General features: G+C 44.0%; 1 protein-coding gene and 2 long non-coding RNA genes across 5 annotated transcripts in view; 2 read left to right on the forward strand and 1 right to left on the reverse strand.

The window, feature by feature from the left end:
* LOC306665408 overlaps positions 1 to 19294 on the reverse strand; it is a 110587-nt gene that overhangs the window by 73377 nt on the left and 17916 nt on the right. The window lies entirely within an intron of this gene.
* Positions 1 to 19294, forward strand: part of LOC306665398 (UL16-binding protein 1-like) — a 162092-nt gene that overhangs the window by 11336 nt on the left and 131462 nt on the right. The gene's annotated exons all lie outside the window — the stretch shown is intronic.
* On the forward strand, positions 3339 to 6689 carry LOC306665411. Its single transcript, XR_013765008.1, has 3 exons — positions 3339 to 3368; positions 4479 to 4603; positions 5835 to 6689. It is a non-coding gene; the product is annotated as an uncharacterized lncRNA (long non-coding RNA).

Here is a 19294-nt window from a genome sequence, read left to right on the forward strand (position 1 = left end):
TCCTGCATGGAAAGCAAGCATTTTACCCTTGAACTACACCCCCAGGCAATTTAATCCACTTTGACTTGATTTTTGTAAGTGAAGAGCCACAGGGGTCTAGTGTCATTCTTTGTCCTGTGCATGCCCTCCCTTGTTTTCTTCAAAACTAGGTTGCTGTAGGTGTGAGGGTCTGATTCTGTGCTCTCTCTTCTGTTCCATTGGTCCATGCTTCTGTTTTTAAGCCAGCACCATGCTGTTGTGATTCCTCCAGCTTTGTTGTTAATTTTGAAGTCAGGTAAAGTAACTCCTCTTGCTTTGTCCTTCCCATGAGAGATGGCTTTGAGTCTTCAGGAATTTTGTTGTGCCATAGCAATTTTAGGGTAGTCTTTTCTAGTTCTGTATAAACGCCCTTGATGTTTTGATAGGGATTTCAGTGAATCTGCCATTCTTTTGGAGTAGAGTAGATATTGGAACAGTATTGATTCTTCCAAACCATAAACGTGCTTATCTTTCTATTTGTGTGTGTGTGTGGTTTTCCATTTCTTTCTTCAGTGCTTTATAGTTCTCAATGTAGAGATCTTTTACCCTTGGGTTTAAATCCATTTCAAGGTATTATATTGTATATTTTGCAGTTATTGTAAATAGTACTGTTCCCTTGATTTCTATTTCAGTTGATTTGTTATTGGTATTTAACAACTCTAATAATTTTATTTTTTGTATTCTGCAACTCTGCTAAATTCATCTATTACCAGTAATATTCTTCAGTAGAGTCTTTGGAGTTCTCTCTATGTAAGGTCAGCTCATGTGTGAACAGTGAGAATTTTCTTCCTTTGTTTTTTCCAGTTTGGATACTCTTTGTTTTTTCTCTTATCTGACTGCTTTAGCTAGCACTGCCAGAATTCTGTTGATCAAAAGTGGTAAAAAGTGGTCATTCTTCTCTTATTTTAGACCTCAGTGAGGAAACGTTCATTGTTTACCCACTTGATATGATGCTAGCTGATGGCTCATTTCATATGTCCTTTATTATATTGAGATATGCTCCTTCTGTACCTAGTTGTTTTGACATTTTCATCATGAAGGGATATGGATTTTATCAAATGCCTTTTCTACATCTTCATTCTATTAATGCGGGGTGTTTCGTTTGTTGATTAGCTAGTGTTGAACCATTCTTGCATCCCTGAGATGGGTTCCACTTGATCATGATGAATATTTTTAGTGGGCACTTGGATTCAGTCTGCTAATACTTTGTTCAGGATTTTTGCATCCTTGTTCATCAAGAATATTAGCTGTGGATTACTTTCTCTGTGTATTCTCAGGTTTGGGGATCCTGGTAATGCTTGCCTTATCACATGTATTCAGAAGAATTTGTTTCTCTTCTATTTTGGGGAATAACTTAAGGAGAACCTGAAACTGTTCTTCTTTAAATGTTTGAAGAGCTCAGCATACACTTCTCTGATCCTGGGATTTTCTTTGATGGGAGACTATTACTACGGATTCAATCTTGTTACTTCTTATTGATCTGCTCAGCTTTTTTTTATTTCTTCATGATTCAGCATTGGTAATATATATGTGTGTAATGTTCAGGAATTTCTCCATTTCTTCTAGGTTGCCAAATTTTTGCTAATAATAGTAAAAATGGATATCTTGGTTCCTACTGATTTCTAATGACCCTTTGAATTTCTGTGGTCTTGTTGCAATGTCTCCCTTTGCCTCTCTGAGTTTATTTGAGTCTTCCCTCTCATTGGCCTAGTTAGTCTAAAAAAGGGTTTGTCGATTGAGGTTATCTCTTTGAAGAACCAACTCTTTATTTCACTCATCTTCTGTGCTCTTTTTCAGTCTCTAATTCATTTATTTATGCTCCACACTAATTTTAGTATTCCTTCCTTTCAACTAACTTTGGTTCTGGGTTTAGGTACCAGACATTTTCTCATACACTTGATAAACACGTGTCTGCCAGGCTTTCTTACAAAGCACAGTGGACCGGGCATTTTTCTGGGTTTTATATTTCATCTACCTCACAAAGACACTTTTCTGAGCCTCGATGCACATTTTCTGACTCCCTCCTCTACCTCCCTTCTTTGAACTGGATTTTCCATTTCATTCGGGGTAGGATATCGCTTTCCACCCTACAAGGAGGCAGTCCACTGGCACACTCGTGCGTCTCCTAACAGTCACACCGGAGTCTCTGAGCCATAACCATCCACCCTCCAGCATGCAGCTGTGGTCCCATCCTCACTGCGCCCACCATGACCCAGCTGCACACCGTGCTTCTCCCTCCCTCCCTGGGTCCAGTGCGCTGCTTCTCCACATCCTCTGCCATCAGGCCTGTCCCTCACAGCAGGCCTGGCACCACCCTGCAAGGTCATTGGCTGCTGGATGTAGGCGTTGTTCAATGGGCAGATGGGAAATGCACCACGTCCTGCACATGAGGTTGTTCACCAGGTAGTGTCCCCTCCTCCTCACACAAGGGGAGCATGCCCACCATAGCCAGGTGGAGGAGACAGCGTGGGAAGGTCACACTTACTCTTACAGCTCAGCCCTTCAGAGGGATGCGGAGGGGGCGCCTAAAGGTCCTGTTCTCACCACCCCAACCCTTGCTTCCCTCTCCTCCGCAGGCACTCACTCTCTCTGCTATGACTTCACCGTCAGTTTGCAGCCTGCACCTGGACAGCAGTGGTGTACAGTTCAAGCCCAGGTGGATCAGAAGACCTTTCTCTCCTACGACTGTGGCGTGGACAGGGTCAAGACCTTGAGTGCCCTGGGAGAGAAAGTGAATACTACAGTCACCTGGCGAGAGCAGAACACCGCACTGAGAGATATGGGGCAAATGCTAAGACAGCAACTGGCTGACATTAAAGCAGAAAATCCCAGGGCCAGGGGTAAGTCTGAATGGTCCAAGGGCATGAGAGAGCCGACTGTGGGTTTAGGATGTTGATTGCATGCATGTGAAAAATTAATTGGATGTTGGTCCTTCCAAAGGCCCAGACAGGGCTGGTTTGGAGGACACAACACAGCCAGATTAGAAGACCAGGGAAGGTGGTGCTGGGGGGAACAAAGGATTGTTAAGGATGGAGGCTGATCTCTTTCTGATGGGGCAGATTTCCTCGTCCTGGAGGGCAGGATGTCTTGTCAGCTTAAATCCAGTGGATGCACCAGCGGGTCCTGGGAGTTTGGCTTCAATGGACAGATGAGGCTCCGCTTTGACTCAGACAACCGAAGGTGGACAGAGGTTCATCCTGGATCCAACTGGATGAAAGAAAAGTGGGAAAATGACAGGGAGGTGACCGAGTTCTTACACAGGTCCTCTAAGGGTGACTGCAGAGCCTGGCTTGAGAAGTTCTTGGAGCAGTGGAAGGCGGAGCAGTGGAAGGCAGAGCTGACGCCAGCAGGTGACTGGCAGGAGGGGGGAGGTGCTGGCTGACTTCACAGGAGATGCTCCTACCTCGTGTGTGCCTGTGTGTGCCTGTGTGTGCCTGTGTGTGCCTGTGTGTGCCAGTGTGTGTGCCTGTGTGTGCCTGTGTGTGTGCCTGTGTGTGCCTGTGTGTGTGCCTGTGTGTGCCTGTGTTTGTGCCAGTGTGTGTGCCTGTGTGTGCCAGTGTGTGTGCCAGTGTGTGCCTGTGTGTGTGCCCGTGTGTGCCTGTGTTTGTGCCAGTGTGTGTGCCTGTGTGTGCCTGTGTGTGCCTGTGTGTGCCAGTGTGTGCCTGTGTGTGTGCCTGTGTGTGCCTGTGTGTGCCTGTGTGTGTGCCTGTGTGTGTGCCTGTGTGTGCCTGTGTGTGCCTGTGTGTGTGCCTGTGTGTACCTGTGTGTGTGCCAGTGTGTGTGCCTGTGTGTGTGCCAGTGTGTGTGCCTGTGTGTGCCTGTGTGTGCCTGTGTGTGTGCCAGTGTGTGCCTGTGTGTGTGCCTGTGTGTGCCTGTGTGTGCCTGTGTGTGTGCCTGTGTGTGTGCCTGTGTGTGTGCCTGTGTGTGCCTGTGTGTGTGCCTGTGTGTGTGCCTGTGTGTGTGCATGGCCCCTCCACCGTGAGTCAGCCCTAGATTAACAGCCATGGGTATACCCTTCCCAACTTTTCCCTTCTCACCTCCTCATCCTTCTGCCTCAGTGCACATACTTTTGGTCTGGCATTTCCTGTGGGGTTCTTGCTGGCTTCATCCCGTGAACATCCTGGTCTTTCCGGGACTTTTCATCTTATTGTTCCCTCAGTTTAGAATCACTCTTCTTTCTCATCTCGCCTGGTCTCTTTTTCAGAATTCTTGTAAATCACTTCACATGTGACCTCCTGAGTCCTTCTCCACCACCATGCTCCTGGGTCACCTTGTATTCTGCACCAGTCACCCAGGCTTCTCCAATACCTGTAGGAGCTCCTTAAGGACTCGGCCCTTCTCCAGTCTCCTTCAGTCCTCAAGCGTCACAGCAGCTGCCATGGAGCAGTACTCTAGGGACTATCTACCTGCCCGAGTGACTTGGTCTGAACAGGACTAACACTCTTGTGTTTCCGTCTCAGGACCCTCAAGCACCACCACAGACACAGCCTTTCAGAAGTCCGCAGCCAGCACACTTATTCCTTTGACCCTGCCATGGATCCTCACCTGCTTCATCTACTGGGCATCCAGCAGTTCTACTTGACAGGTGCTATGGGCAGAACCAGGAGAGAGGCAAGGGGCAGATGAGTGAGGAACGAGGACAGGAAGTTGAATTCCCAAGGTCCCAGCCTGCACCTTGACTGGTCCTTCTGATCCTGAGAAGAGACAGGAGAATCAGAACTCCTGTCACTGGTAGCAATAGCCTGGCCATGCTCAGCCCTGAATTCTAAGCAATCCTCCCTGTCAGGACCCATGGGAAAGAGAAGGGACCATACTACGATGGCCCGTGGCTTCTAATGGGTGTTAGCTTCTGCAGGTATGATTCCGACCAGGTTTCTCCATGAGAGGGCCCAGTGGTGCATGGTGTGCAGATAACAGGAACACAGGCAGGAAAATACCCACTCCTGGATGATGGCAGCATGGTAGCTCCTTTCAATGTCAAGAGGATGGGACTCCAAGCCCATAGTCAAAAAGAGAGTGTCCTATGGCTAATCCCAGAATAGGGAGTACGGAAGGCCTTTCTCACCCCAATTGGAAGGCTGGAGTTCAGGGCTGCTTTCCCACAGGAGGCTCATTTCCAGCAGTTGTAGGGCAAACTGAGAGTAGAGTCTGTGCAGGGTGAAGGCAGAGGATGCCAGCTCTCAGGGGACTCTTGGACTCCAGGCCTTGCCCTTTGCTGTGGCCCTGGAACCCACTCTCCTGCAGACTCCAGATCCTGAGCCAGCTCAGCAGCCTCTGCCTTGAGCAGAGTCTCTGCAGAGACTGGAGGGGCTGCGCAGTAGCAGGATTCTTATGCTGCAGATGACCTAACAGAAGAGAAGGAAGTAGGACAGGGCCAGTCACTTTTAGAGCTACCCTGCTCCCAGGTAAGGAGAGGTTGAGAGAGGAGAAGAAAGAATGATGTGTGTCTGTAATCCCACCCAAAGTTTGGGAACCAGGTTCCATGTCCCTCTCTTTGGACGAGGCTCTCCCTACCCACCATGACCTAGGCCCCTCCTATGGGGTGAGGAGCAGGCTCCCAGTCAGGGAGCAGATCCAGTCATTACAGCTTAGGTCCTGAGACAGCCAGGCGAACGAGAGGCCTGGGGCTGATTCTGGACTATAGGAAAGAAGGGAGGAGGTTGGTAGAGGCTGCAGAACCCTTGGATGATGGTGAACAGAAACTTATCACCCAAGGTGAGCATGGGTCTGAGATGGGGAGTAACCTGTGAGGGGTCCCCCAGGAGAACCGACTTAGGATATCTTCAGAGAGTTGAACATCTGTTTCTTTTCTGAAGGTTGAAGATGCTCCCAAGAAACTTTTGAAGATGTGATTCAGTTAAGTGACTCTCCTGGTTGGTCTTCTGCCAGTCTACCACCTGCTATTCCTCCGTAGAGCAAATGGAGATAGAACAGCGAATCCAGAGGCCTCCAGATGTCAGTCAGACTTTCCCACACCGCCTGGAGCTCTTCTGCTTATTCAGGTCTAGGCAGGATTTGGAAGAGACAGTTTTAGTTCACTTGTGGGAACACCATGAGCCCATAGCCTACTTCTGCAAGTGTTGGACCATCCTGACTGCTGCTTTCTCTCTCCTGTCCATTGTAGCAATGACACTCACCTTTCCTTTGCCACCTTTGGCCTTGGGCACCCAGGATCTGATTATCCCCATGAAGATCCTGTAACATCAACTTCAACTTCCAGCTCTTTATTCTGTTTTGTGGTATTCTAATTCTGCACTTTTTGTTAACATGTTAGGTCATGTCCCTTGCTACCTGTGGAATTGTGCTCTTAGCCTCTGGTAGAGCAACAAGTCCAATATTTCATCTGGGTCTTGTGCAATCAAATACTTCTCTGCACTTTGAGCTGCCCTTTGTATAGTTTGGATGTGGAAAGTCCCCCAAAGATTCATGTGCTGACTATGGTGCTTTTAAATGTGATGCAGTCTTCAGGAAAGGAGGCACAGGGTCACTCTTTGAAGGGCTATTTATGTCCCAGGCCCCTTCCCCCCCCCCTTTAAAAAGAATAAATTAGTTATCATTATTTATCATTGCAATATGGTACAATATTGTCTGTTAAGTACCATGGCAGACAACATTTTTAACATCAGTGACTCTTTTATATTTTGTTGTATTTAAATAAACATCTGTTTTTAAAACAATCTTAATGATTTTGGAATTTTTCTCTACATATTGTGATAGTTAATTTAATGTATCAACACACTGCCTAAGGTAAACCCTGATAGCTTGTACAACATTCTTTCTGGGTGTTTCTATGCTGGTGTTTTTGGCAAAGATTTGTTTTAAGGCAGTACAATGAGCAAAGAAGTCTCGCTCCCTGGTGTGAGGAGGTATCATCCAATCCTTTCAGGGCCCTAACAAAACCAAAAGTCAAATTTGGAAGGACAAATTCCTCTTTGTAATCTGAGATGTCCATATTCCCTGGTTCTGGGATACGACAAAGCATCACTGTTTCTCCAGTTCTGTGAATCAGATCAGGATTTACACATCAGCCCTCATTCCCAGGTCTTTGGTTCAAACAGAATTATACCCCTGGCTGTCCTGTTTGTCCAGCCTGCAGACAAAAACTGGAATTTCTACAATAAAGTCTCTTAGTTGTTTCCCTGGAGAACCCTGACCAATAAATCTTCATAGACTGAAAGGCATTTCATGCTTCCTTCCCATTGTAGAGTAAATAAAAGCAATAAAAGCAGGGATTCTGCTAAATTGTTTATATATGTGGAATTTAGGAATCACTCTTAAACTAACAGGTAGTCTAGATGTCAATCTCAAACATTTTGTTGTCTCAGAACATGTTCTTGTTGCTAAGGAATGAAATGTTTTCCGGTTTTACCCCAACACAGCTTTTTTGTGTTATTCCTCAACCTGCCCTCACCTTCAATTAGAAGTAAGTTGTATGCATGTGGTTTTGTGTGGATACAGTGGAGAGCAAATTGGAAAATAGTTCCAGTAGAAATAAAACAAATCTTCAAGTTCAAACAAGAAGAAAAAGAAGTTTTTGCTGTTGCACAGAACACTCTCTACTTTCAAAAGTCATTTTATTCATTCCACAATAGAATTAATATCCAAAATACATGAAGAATTTCTACTCAAGTCAGTTCTTCTGAGATATAGACAAATGTTGTGATCAATTCACAGCATATAATGCTGCAACAAGATTTAACATATCTGAAAAAATCAAGAACACAGATGAAAAGCATAATGGGCCATTATTACAACCACCAAATCAAAAACTTCTTCAGTATACCTGTAGCACGTGGAGAACAGGAAAATGACTAACAGAGTTATCATACATGTTGGTTGAATCCTTTGATATGTAATTTGATAATAACCAGTCGGTTAACAGTGTGCTCCTCCACCTTCACAACAAACCCGGCTTTACTTCTGGGCTTCCAAACATGTTCCATATAGCATTTAGATATATGAAGGTTTATTGCAGTGTGGTACCATAAGCCAGAAAGAGTTCCGATCATTTCATTTTTCCTAGTGTGCAGTGACCCTGGTGATAGGCCTTAAGTCTATTCTGGGGATAGTTGAAAGAAACATTAAAAGTATAATATTGCATTAGTGTACCAAGATCTTACTCATCACGGCACACCTCCTCTACACTCAAAGGATCTAGGTGTGTAATCTGGCTTAAGTCTTGGAAGTGATGGAGGATATATAACTGTTTTTCGGGTTCCAGTTTTACCTTCTCCCTTGTACTTAAACTACAATGCTCATTAAGATCAAGTGAGGATATAGTAACCCTCCCATGTATTTCTCTTCCAGAATCACCATGAACCCACATCCTAGGGCTGCAGGAGTCAGCCTGCTCATTTGCTGCTCTGACTCTCATGCCCTTTGCCGTGGCCTCCTTTCCTCTGCACGTCGAGTGCCATCAAATTACTCCCATTGAGTTTGGGTTCCCAATTCAGTGAGTGCAGTTCCCCTCTGAGATCTGGACTCAGGATCAGAGTGACCGCAGAGCTCGTCAAGGATGCCAGAGGTTGTCCTGTAAGCTATTTTGCACAGACGTGGTGACATGATAAGAAGCAGCAGGGGTTCTCAGGCTGCTGCCAACACCAACCCGTGGAGGTCCAGTGCCAGGGTGCTGGCAGCCATCTCCATCTTGGGACACTGGCCAGGGCCTGGGGGTCCAGGGTTCTTGCAGTTTTGCCACCACCAACAACTCAGGGTGCAAACAACTCTGGGGACACTGGACAGAGCCTGGAGGTCCAGTGTCAAGGTTCCTGCAGGTTTGGCTGCACCTGAGATTCTCCTGCTGGAAGTGCTGTTGGCTGACATCTTGCTGCTGCTTTGTAGGGTCAATCCTTTGTGTGAGTGCATCCAGGGTGGTCTCTCTGCAAGTTGGAATGGCATTAAGATCCTGGGATGGCAGTGTGGCCTATTCTGAAGACCCTTCAGATAGTGACTGAATTTGAGTGGACTTGAGTCTTGGTCAGGCGATCCTGTGAAAACTCAGACACTGGGGACATTCTGCCAAGGGCAAGCACAGATTGGAGAGGATGGAGAGAGCCAGGATACCCAGCTCCACCATTCCTGAAGTGCACAGGGACAGACTGGGCAGTCTTCATCTGGTGGGAAGGTTGGAAGAAGGCATGAGGGCATCTGTCTCAACTCACCCAGTCAGCCAGTTCGGCACCCGTCTGGCTGGAGCTACCATCAAACTTCAGACAACTCCACCATCACAACTCTAAGTGAGCTCAAGTCCTGCCCATTTGGGAGCCATTCTAACATGGAGTTAGGTGGGAGTCTTATCTCACGTAAGGCAGAGTTCTTGACAAATAACACAACACAACTTTACAACTAAAACACGAATCAAACAAAGGCTATGGGAGCTTTTGACTTTCTTTTTGTGGAAAAAGTGGCAAAATGCTTCCATGTTTTATAATGTCACCTTTGAACAGACCAAACTCTCCTTATTATCTTCCCAAAATGCATTTAAATTCCAATTCCAGACTGGAGAGTAACCCAGAATTGTGTATATAACTTATTGACAACAGGTTACTTGATTCAGCTATCAAACATCAAATGATGTGAACACATACCAACCACATTTGTTATTTTGGTACAAATCCAAGATTTTCCTACACATCATTTTAGTTTAGAGAACACCAACTTGGCAAAGCTTTACACTTAACTAAGTTTAACTTTTTTGGTGCGATTTAGAATTGAAAGTGTGTGGTAACAATAATCAAAGTTCTGCGTTGATTAACAAAAATCAAAGATAGTCTTACATCTCTTATACATTTAGGAAACAGGATTAGTGATCAAAAATTGACTTAGTCAAAGCAAACATATGAAAGACAAGTCTTCAAATGTCAGTGAGGTCCTTCTATGTCAAATACAATGTATAAAAGAGAGAACTTATTAATTATCTTGCCAGGAAACTTCAATGAACTTTCATTTTACAAACTTTTCATTAACACTAAGACAAGGCTTAGACAGATACAGTTCTCAGATGCATACTTATACGTAGCCACATATATTTAGGGTGTAAAATATGTTGCTAGGTTTAGGTAACTGTTGTTTGTTTAACCAGTAACAAAGTAATCATTTGTGACTAAAACAGGTACAAACTCGAATTTCTTTAAGACTTAGTTTCCCCAAGTAATAAAACCTGATAAACACAAGAAAATTTTGTTGATACATAACTTACAGTCAATTTAATCACAAACACAAAATTTTTGAGATTTCCCTTCCACAAACCTTCAGCAACTTACTCAGACATTCACAACTTCACATCCTTAGTTTTGTCCTCTTTCATCTTTGAATTTTCAACAAGATGATAACATTACTAGACAAAATACTTTCTCATCTAGAAACATTTCTTTTACCTTCCAATTTTCCATACCAAAATATATTTCCATACCTGTAAGTTTCTTTTATCTTTTTTAAGTTTGAAGCCTTTCTTAAATTTATATTCTGAAATAAATCCTTATGAATGTTATCTGCACATTTAATTAACACAACTAATCTCATCCCAGGAGAGGGTTGGAAAATGCAGCGTATACACAAACGGTGCTTAATCGTTTTTCTCCCAGGTTGCATTCATGAAGTTGGAGCACAGGATATTTTTGAGCCTGACCTGCCTCTGTTATCATTATCACAATGCCATCCACTTTAAGTGAGTTCCCCACTGTCAATTGCACCCAGAGGCTCCTTTGGGCCTTTATCTCATACCAGGCATAGTCAAATGTGATGCAAGAGGCCCTCCCCACCTTTTCTTTAGGTTTCCTTGAAGATCCTTTTGCAGAGGCTGCCTACAGAACACAGGTTGGCCTTACTTCCTGTCTTTTTCTTTTCTGGGTGCAGTTATTTATTCTGCCAGTGTCCCCAGGCATTTAGCTTGATGGAATACTATTATAGCAATTATAATTATAGTATTATAATACTATTATATTATTCATCTTTGCCCCCATGATGAATATCACATGGGCATATTGGGTGTCCTGTCAGATCTTAATGGGGACACTCTTCCTGTCCCCTGGTCATAAACTGACTGTGCTGAGACCTACTACCACATGCTTCGTGGCCAGCAGCCTTTACCCACAAGGAACAAGAGCAGCTGGAAGGCAGGGCAGACGTCACGTTCTCTTTGACCATTTTTCTGCAACCTAGGCAGCTTTTCTGGAACACCACCCCCACCCCAGTTTACTGCTGGTGTCCTAGATCCACAGTGAGAGATGATCTGTGACTGCCTGGGGTCAGGCTGAGAAGCAGTACTGGGAGTGCCAGTCCTGGGTTTAACAGATTGAAATCTATTTTCGCCCTTTCTTCTGGTGCCCTGGTATCCTTGCATACCAGTGGCAGGGCCTTCGGCTACTTCAACTTAGTTCCTGATGGTTCAGACCCCGTATCAGGCAAGTGCATAAGTGCCTGTACATGCAGAATCTCTTTCACATACTTTACCCCTGACAGACTCACTTCAGTTTCAGAATTGTATAATAATCCAGAAAAACCATTCACAGGTCAGGTTGTGTTTCAGTAAATCATCTTTCTCTTATACAGGCTTTTATCTATTGGTGGCCCATTCAGACAAGATCTCTCGGCTCAAGAGTCTACTGGTAAGATCAATGCAGCATGGCCCATGCCTTAAGAACCAGTAACAAATACAAAAAAACACAAAGAAAGAATCGCAGAAACCAGGGCTGAAACACGGGGACCACTAAAACAGACAGTCCTGCACGTACAACTTTCTCCACTTACTTTACCTTTGACAGACCAACTCCAATGGGAAGATGTATACTAATCCAGAAAGCTAATCAATAGCCAGATCATCACAGTAAAACACCATCTTAGACAGGCTTATATCCGTAAGTGGCCCTTTCTTCACCTCAAGTGTTTTTTCTCACAAATCAACTCCAACTGCATGATTGCAGAAAAAGAAACACAGAGAGACAACCATTGAGGAGCCCCGAAACCATGGCTGACAAATGGGAACCATTACATCGAGCAGCCAAGACCTTTCCCTAGAGAATCCCTATATATCAATGCTGTGCTGACCATGTCTTAAGAGGGGCAGAAACCGATACAATCAAAACAGATAACCAGAGGAAATTCCCAATCCCAAGGTCAACATCCAGATGAGAACCTATGCCGGGGACCAGCCCAAGCAGCAGAGTCCAGGGGTCCTTGATGGCCTGAAATGTAAAAGCCCCGAGTGATTAGGCGGCGCAGCGTCGGCGATGGACAGCAACCACACAGACTCAGGTCAGTGTTAGGTTGCTGACAAGTTTATTGAATTCACCAGCAATTTTTATACCCTTTACAAACTTACTAAGAATAAAGGAGGGAGTTTCAAGGGCATAGATAACAGAAGAAGGATTTGGGCATTTAGCCAACAGGCGCCATCTGGTAATATCTTATCTTACTTGACACTTCCCCACAATGAAGTATCCTTGACTCGAAACTTACAAAGGCAAGTTGTTGTATACCACCTGTTTTTCCTTGAAGTTTAACTTCTATTTGATTTCTTACTGCTAAGATTAATTATAACTTCTAGTAATTTGTTATTAATTTTTCATGACTATAATTACATGTCTATGCTATGTTAAATCATATTATACTATTAAGAACCAAGTTATTGTCTTCAGAGTAAAAAATCTTCATCTAAAAGAACTAAAACTTTTCTTTTGAACTAAATATAATGTATTTCTGTGGGAGGCTCATTACTTTGCAGAAGAAACCAGATGTAATAAATATGTTGATCACTGAAGCTAAGAGAATCACTTATATGCAACTAGATGTCTGGGAGTCTTGTAAAAGTTAGCAAAAGCATCACAAGACATATTGCTTCAGAATGTCCACCATTCCCTATAGGAATATTAGTGCTTTGTGTAAACAAATGAACTTTATTTTACTGGAATTGAGTTAACTCATATGAACTGTTTGTGTTCCCATCATCCTTCAACCGAAGAACTTTATTAAACATGATTAATCCGCGTAATATTGTGAGTTCTGGTGAAAAACAAAAAAGGAAGAGAGATTAACACTCTGAGGAAGGGGCTCCAGCTTTACTCAACTTACGACGAGTCCTTGCTATCGTCTTCCAGGGAAGGCCTTGGCAGCACCCAACTTATGACGAGTCCTTGCTATCGTCTTCCAGGGAAGGCCTTGGCAGCACCCAACTTATGACGAGTCCTTGCTATCATCCTCCAGAGGAAGATTACCAACCTCTGGCATGGGTCTTTATGCGCCAGGCACACTTCCCTGGCATGAGTTTTATGTGCTAGGCGCCCCCGCAAACCTAGGACACATGAGAAAGGAGTGAGTCCCTAGGTTCCTGAGTCCTGCTTAACCATGACCTCTACACCAGTTGGGGCACACATGTCCCCATAATGAGGGATGAGATGTTCTCATGAAGAGGAGCCCGATGTGTGGAATAAAGGGTCTCATTGTGCACACCGGGGCACTTACCAAATGGTCAGGGTGTCACAACTTCACTGAGTTCAGTCTCCTTTCTCTTAAAGTGGACCAGGATGGAGCGATCTGTGCCATTCAGGCTCAGGGGGAGAAGGCAGGAGTTCCCCAAAGAAAAGGATCCTCGGCAGGTGCTGGGAGGGTGCCTCAGACCCTTCCTTTTACTCACAGGAATAGCTCCTCTGGTTTGACCCAAGGCAAGCTCTCCATCTCCCAACTCTCCTGCACTTGGTTCTCAGCAAGTTTACCAGCAACCTAGCATCCTCTGAACGGAAGTGGGGTTCCTTGGAGAGCCAGGCCTGTCCAAGAGAGCTTGAATGGGGGCTGCTCTCAGGTCTCACCTGTGGCACCAAATTTGTTGTCACTCTCTCGGTCCTTGTCCCCAATGCCAATCCAATAAGGAGGACATGGTTTTCAGAAAAAGGAAAAAGAAGGTTTATTGCTTTGCTAGCAAAGGAAAAACACAGGGGACTCCTGTTCCAGAGGCTGTGATTCTGCCCATCAGCAGGACCAGGGGGCTTTTATTTATTTAAGTATTTTTATTGAATTTTTTTCTTTTCACAGACTACATTTTATTCCTTGTTCACAAATGGGGTACAACTTTTCATTTCTATGGTTGTACACAATGTAGATTCAAACCATTCATGTAATCACACATATACATAGGGTAATACTGTCTGTTTCATTCTACATACCCACATTCACTCCATTTTCCTCTACACCATCCAAAGTTCCTTCATTCTTCTCTTCGCCCACACCAACTCCCCCTCATTATATGTTGTCATTGACTTATCAGAGAGAACATTCAGCCTTTGATTTTTTGGGCTTGGCCTATTTCACTTAGCATGATATTTTCCAACATCATTTATTTACCAGCAAATGCCATAATTTTATTCTTCTTTATGGCCAAGTAATATTCCATTGTGTACATATACCACAGTTTCTTTAACCATTCATCAATTGAAGGGCATCTCAGTTGGTTCCACAATCTAACTATTGTGAATTGAGCAGCTATGACCATTGATGTGCCTGCATCACTGTAGTATGCTGATTTTAAGTCCTTTGGGTATAAACTGAGGAGCAGGATAGCTGGGTCAAATCGTGTCCATTCCAGGTTTTCTGAGGAATCTCCTTACTGCTTTCTAGGGTGGCTTCACCAATTTGCAACTCCACCAGCAATGTATGAATGTGCCTTTTTCCCCATATCCACACCAACACTTATTATTGCTTGTGTTCTTGAAAATAGCCATTCTAATTGGAGTTAGATGAAATCTTAGGGTGGTTTTAATTTGCATTTCTCTAAGTACTAGGGATGATGAGCACTTTTTCATATATTTGGTCACCTGTATATCTTCTGTGAAGTGTAAGACTACATCCCCATGTACTCTGTTGCAGTTGTAATACACTTTTTAATTTGGGAGATAGTCATTTCTGAGATCTTCTCCTACCATCCCCAGAGTCTGGGTTACTTCCTTCCTAAGGTGGGTGTGTACTCACAGAGAGGTAACTCTGCCTAGTATGGGGAAGACAGGTAATCCTGTTTCCCCTGAGATAAGGAAGAGAGAGAGAGATTAGGAAGGAGCAGGGAGAGAGGAAGAGAGAGAACCGTGTCCATTTTAAAAATAAGTTGCAGTGGCTGAGCAACAAGGGCCCTATTCAGAGCATAAAGTGGACCATTGTTACAGTTGGATTAGGGACCGCTCCTATTATATTCTGGCTGAGAAGTGGTCTGCATTAGGCCCATGTCCTGAGACTTTTTGTGAGGCTGAAATTTAAAGCAATGGACTTCTTAATCTGGCAGAAATGTCTGGCAGCAGAGCATTCAGGCAGTGGCATAAATATGGCTGGTGGGTTTTAGCCAAATTTATTGTAATATTCAGGAGCAGAAAGCAGAGCAGAAAGATTTTAAAACTCAGGACTTAAAAGTAGAGAGTAAACCAGGTCTAAGGAAGTTGCCCTTGTTGTTTACCACACTAAAGAAATGCTGAAGACTTGGTCCAGAGACAATGAGAAAGCTGCTTAAGGGCATCTCAGGAGCTGGCAAGACACACCCATCTCAGGCTCAAAGGACTGAAAGTGAAAATTCCCTTAAGGGAAGAGACCAGTGGGGATCCTTGCACCAGGTGCTTAGGAAGATTTTCAACGTGCTCAGCCAGCCAGGCACTCTGAAGCTGCTGCCCCAGGGTCCCTGGAAATTCTGCTACTGCTCAAGATGGCAGCAGACCTTGGCATCAACCACAAGGTGCTGGTTCTGCAGGAATGCAGGATACTGGAGGTCAGGGGTCCTAGAGGCTTCCACCAAGACTTCTGAGGAAGTCCTGGTAGGCCAGGCAAGGTGCAGCAGGAAGAAGTCCCCTCGGGCACCCAGTGAGAAGTCAGAATGTGAGGAGGAAGCCCAAGCTGCAGTGGAGAACTTTGAGATTAAGAAATGCCAGTAACATGGGCCATCTCCCGAAAAGAAGCAAGAATCAAGCCAAGACAAGCCAACAGAAAGGCCACTTGGGCTGCAACCAGCAAGGCCACAGGGGCAGAGCTACACCACCTCTTTGTGGGGCACATCATGCCATGTGCCCCAGGTGCCAGACACAGAACTACACGACCTATTTGCCCAGCTGGATTTCAGTCTCGCTGTAACAGTGGCCACTTGATGCTTTGACTACATGCCTTGTTGCTCTCAAACTTACATGGGTTTTTCTAGCTCTCCTCCTTTTTTTTTTTTTTTTTTTTTGATACCAGGAATTGAACTCAAGGGCACTCAAACACTGAGCCACATCCACTGCCCTATTTTTTATTTTATTTAGAGACAGGTTCTCATTGAGTTGTTTAGTGCCTTGCTTTTGCTGATACTGGCTTTGAACTCATGATCGTCTTGCCTCAGCCTCCTGAGCCCCTGGGACTACAGGTGTGTGTCACCATGCCAGGCTGGTTTTTTCTTTTTCCCAACATTTTCCATGACCTTCTCCTTGATCTTCTTATCCCTAAGTTTCTTCTCTCTGATCATATTCCCCGATAGTCTAATTTTGTCTGAATCACCTCTTTAAAAGCTCCCTGTTCCTACTGATGAGCAGAATCACAGCCTTCAGGTCAGGAGTCCCCTGTGTTTTTTCTTTGCTAGCAAGGCAATAAACTTTGTTTTTCCTTTTACTGAAATCCATGTCCTTGTTATTGAATTGGCATCAGGGACAAAGACCGAGTTTTCAGCAACATTACTTTGGTCCCATCCTGTCTCTCTGTTCCCCTATTTTTATAAATTGTAATGTTTACTCAGTACTGTTCAGTAGTAAATATTTGTCATTTGCTTTTAAATTTATAGGACCTCAGTATACAAGATTGCCTTGAACTTCAGCAAAGACTTTGGACTTTAACTTTGAGCTGTGATGGCAAAAGCAGATCTGGATGTGAAATGAAATTACAAAATCATTATCACCAGAAACCAATGCCCAGTGAAGGGGTCAGTTCCCCTTCCCTCTCTCAGCCTTTGTCCAGGAAGCCTAGTTAACCATATGTCCCTACCTTTTGGATTATAAATAATTGCCCTAGGAGTCAGACTACTCCCTCTTTACCGAAAACCGCTGCTCCCAGCTCGGGTTGCTCCAAGCGGCTACACCGCCACTTCTTGCTCTTTCAGCCCGAGCAGCAGGACAAAAGACACGTACTCTTTAGAAGTTCATGAAGCAGCTTTCCCTTTATTCAGATAACACCCTCAATATATAAGCAGTCTCATGCATAAGCAATTGTAACCAGATATGTCCATCCAATGCTGTTAAAGATCAAGCGATCACTCGCTCAAGCATACATGTAAAGTATATCTGTTCACACGCTAGGCAGCTGAACTGATTATCATACAGCCAATTGTAAATGATTCCTGCCTTTCTCCAGGCATAATCAGTATGCTGTTTGCTCTCTTGCCAGTCGCCATCTTTAGATGCACGTGGCGTAACCCTGGGCCCCGGGTTTTGCCCGCCACAACTCCCCCTTTCTGTTTATAAAAGGGACCGTGCCTGTCTTAGGTTGTCCACGGCAGTGCAACATCCTTACCCGTCATTGGACAATGAGGCTCTAGCCCTCATTTCCTGTCTTAGGTTGGTATGAGCTCCCCATGAATCTTACCCGTCATTGGCTACTGGTCCAGCATATTTAACCAGACTTGGGGGGATGGGCCAGCATCAATTGCAATGAGAGCTTGGCAAATAATGGCTGTTTCTCTGCGTGGATGTATATGCATTTTGTATATGCACAGGACAGATACAACACACAAGAGACCTCCCCTGGACAAAAACCCAAACCATTCTTTTCCCCATAGAACAGTGGACTGCAGAAATGTGGCCAATTGTTGTAAAAATAGGAGGATATAGAATAGAGGAGTTGGTAAGGGGTACAGGATAGGGCCACATCTTCACTATCCCCCATAGTTCATGAGAGTCTCCTCCATTAACTTGGCGAGAATTCACTAGCACCATCAGCAGGAGAAGCCTCCTCATCTTCCTGTTTTTGGGTCTCTGTTGAGGTGCCTTGACCAATCTCTCCGGCACCCAAATTGGCGATTGTGCGTCCTGTGGGATAACACAAACAGACCCTCGGGTCCAGATTAATACCGGATCTGGGCCTTTCCATTGTCCTGATAGAATGTCCTTCCAGAGCACTTGAGGTAGATGCTCTTTATTAGGCTCTGAATGATGGTCAGCAGCCGATCGGCCCTCAGAATCAAGATTTTAAAAATTTAAAATGAACAACAGACAATTTGTCTTTTGGGGATCTGTATGATGCCCCTATTCCCCCTTTTTGTTTATAAAGCATGCTTTTAAGCGTTAAATGGGCACGCTCAACAATGCTTTGTCCAGTAGGATTATAGGGAATTCCTGTGACATGTTGAATACCAAAGGTGGAACAAAATTGTTTAAAGGCCTGGGACGTATATCCAGGACCATTATCTGTTTTAATTTGTTTGGGAACTCCTAGGATGGAGAAAGAGTGTAATCAGTGTGTTATTACATCTTTGGTTTTTTCTCCAGTAAGAGCAGAGGCCATAATAAATCCTCAAAAGGTATCAATAAACACATGAATGAATTGTAGTTTTCCAAATTCTGAATAATGAGTTACATCCATTTGCCAAATATGATTGGGCTGAAGCCCTTTTGGATTTACTCCTAATGAGGGGTTAGGAATAAGTGTAACACATTTAGCACAAGACTTGACTATGTCCCAAGCTGTTGCCTTAGTAATTTTATAGCGTATGTGTAGAGTGGAAGCATTTACGTGAAATTTGGAATGAAAAGTTTTTGCATTTTCAAGCATATTAAAGATGTGTGGGTCTCTGGTGGCCATGTCTGTTAAATCATTGTGTAAACTTAAAGGACCTGGAAGGCCCGTATGAGCCCGAACATGCCCAATAAAAAAAAGGATTTTTTTCTGTCCCAAATAGGTTTTTGTAAACTTTGCAAATATTTAGTAATAGTGGAGGTGAGGGAAATCAGACCAGTTAATTCTAAATTTTGAACATCATTAACAACATATTTGCTATCAGAGAATAGGTTAAAAGGCTCATGGTGGGTTTTGAATACTTCTATAGCTACTAATAGTTCCATTTGTTGTGCAGATAGAGTATTAAACAACAATGCTTCTGTAACATTATCTATAGTAATAGCACCCGTACCATTTTTTGACCCATCAGTAAATATAAGGGTAGCTCCTGTAATAGATTCTTTTCGGGTGACTTTAGGAAAAATTATAGGATGTTGACTCCAAAATTGGAGAAGAGGATCATATGGCAAATGATTGTCAAACACAGCAGAAGTACTAATAAAGACTATAGCCC

The sequence above is a fragment of the Sciurus vulgaris genome (genome assembly GCF_902686455.1).
Source record: "Sciurus vulgaris genome assembly, chromosome: 7".
Lineage (NCBI taxonomy): Eukaryota > Metazoa > Chordata > Mammalia > Rodentia > Sciuridae > Sciurus > Sciurus vulgaris.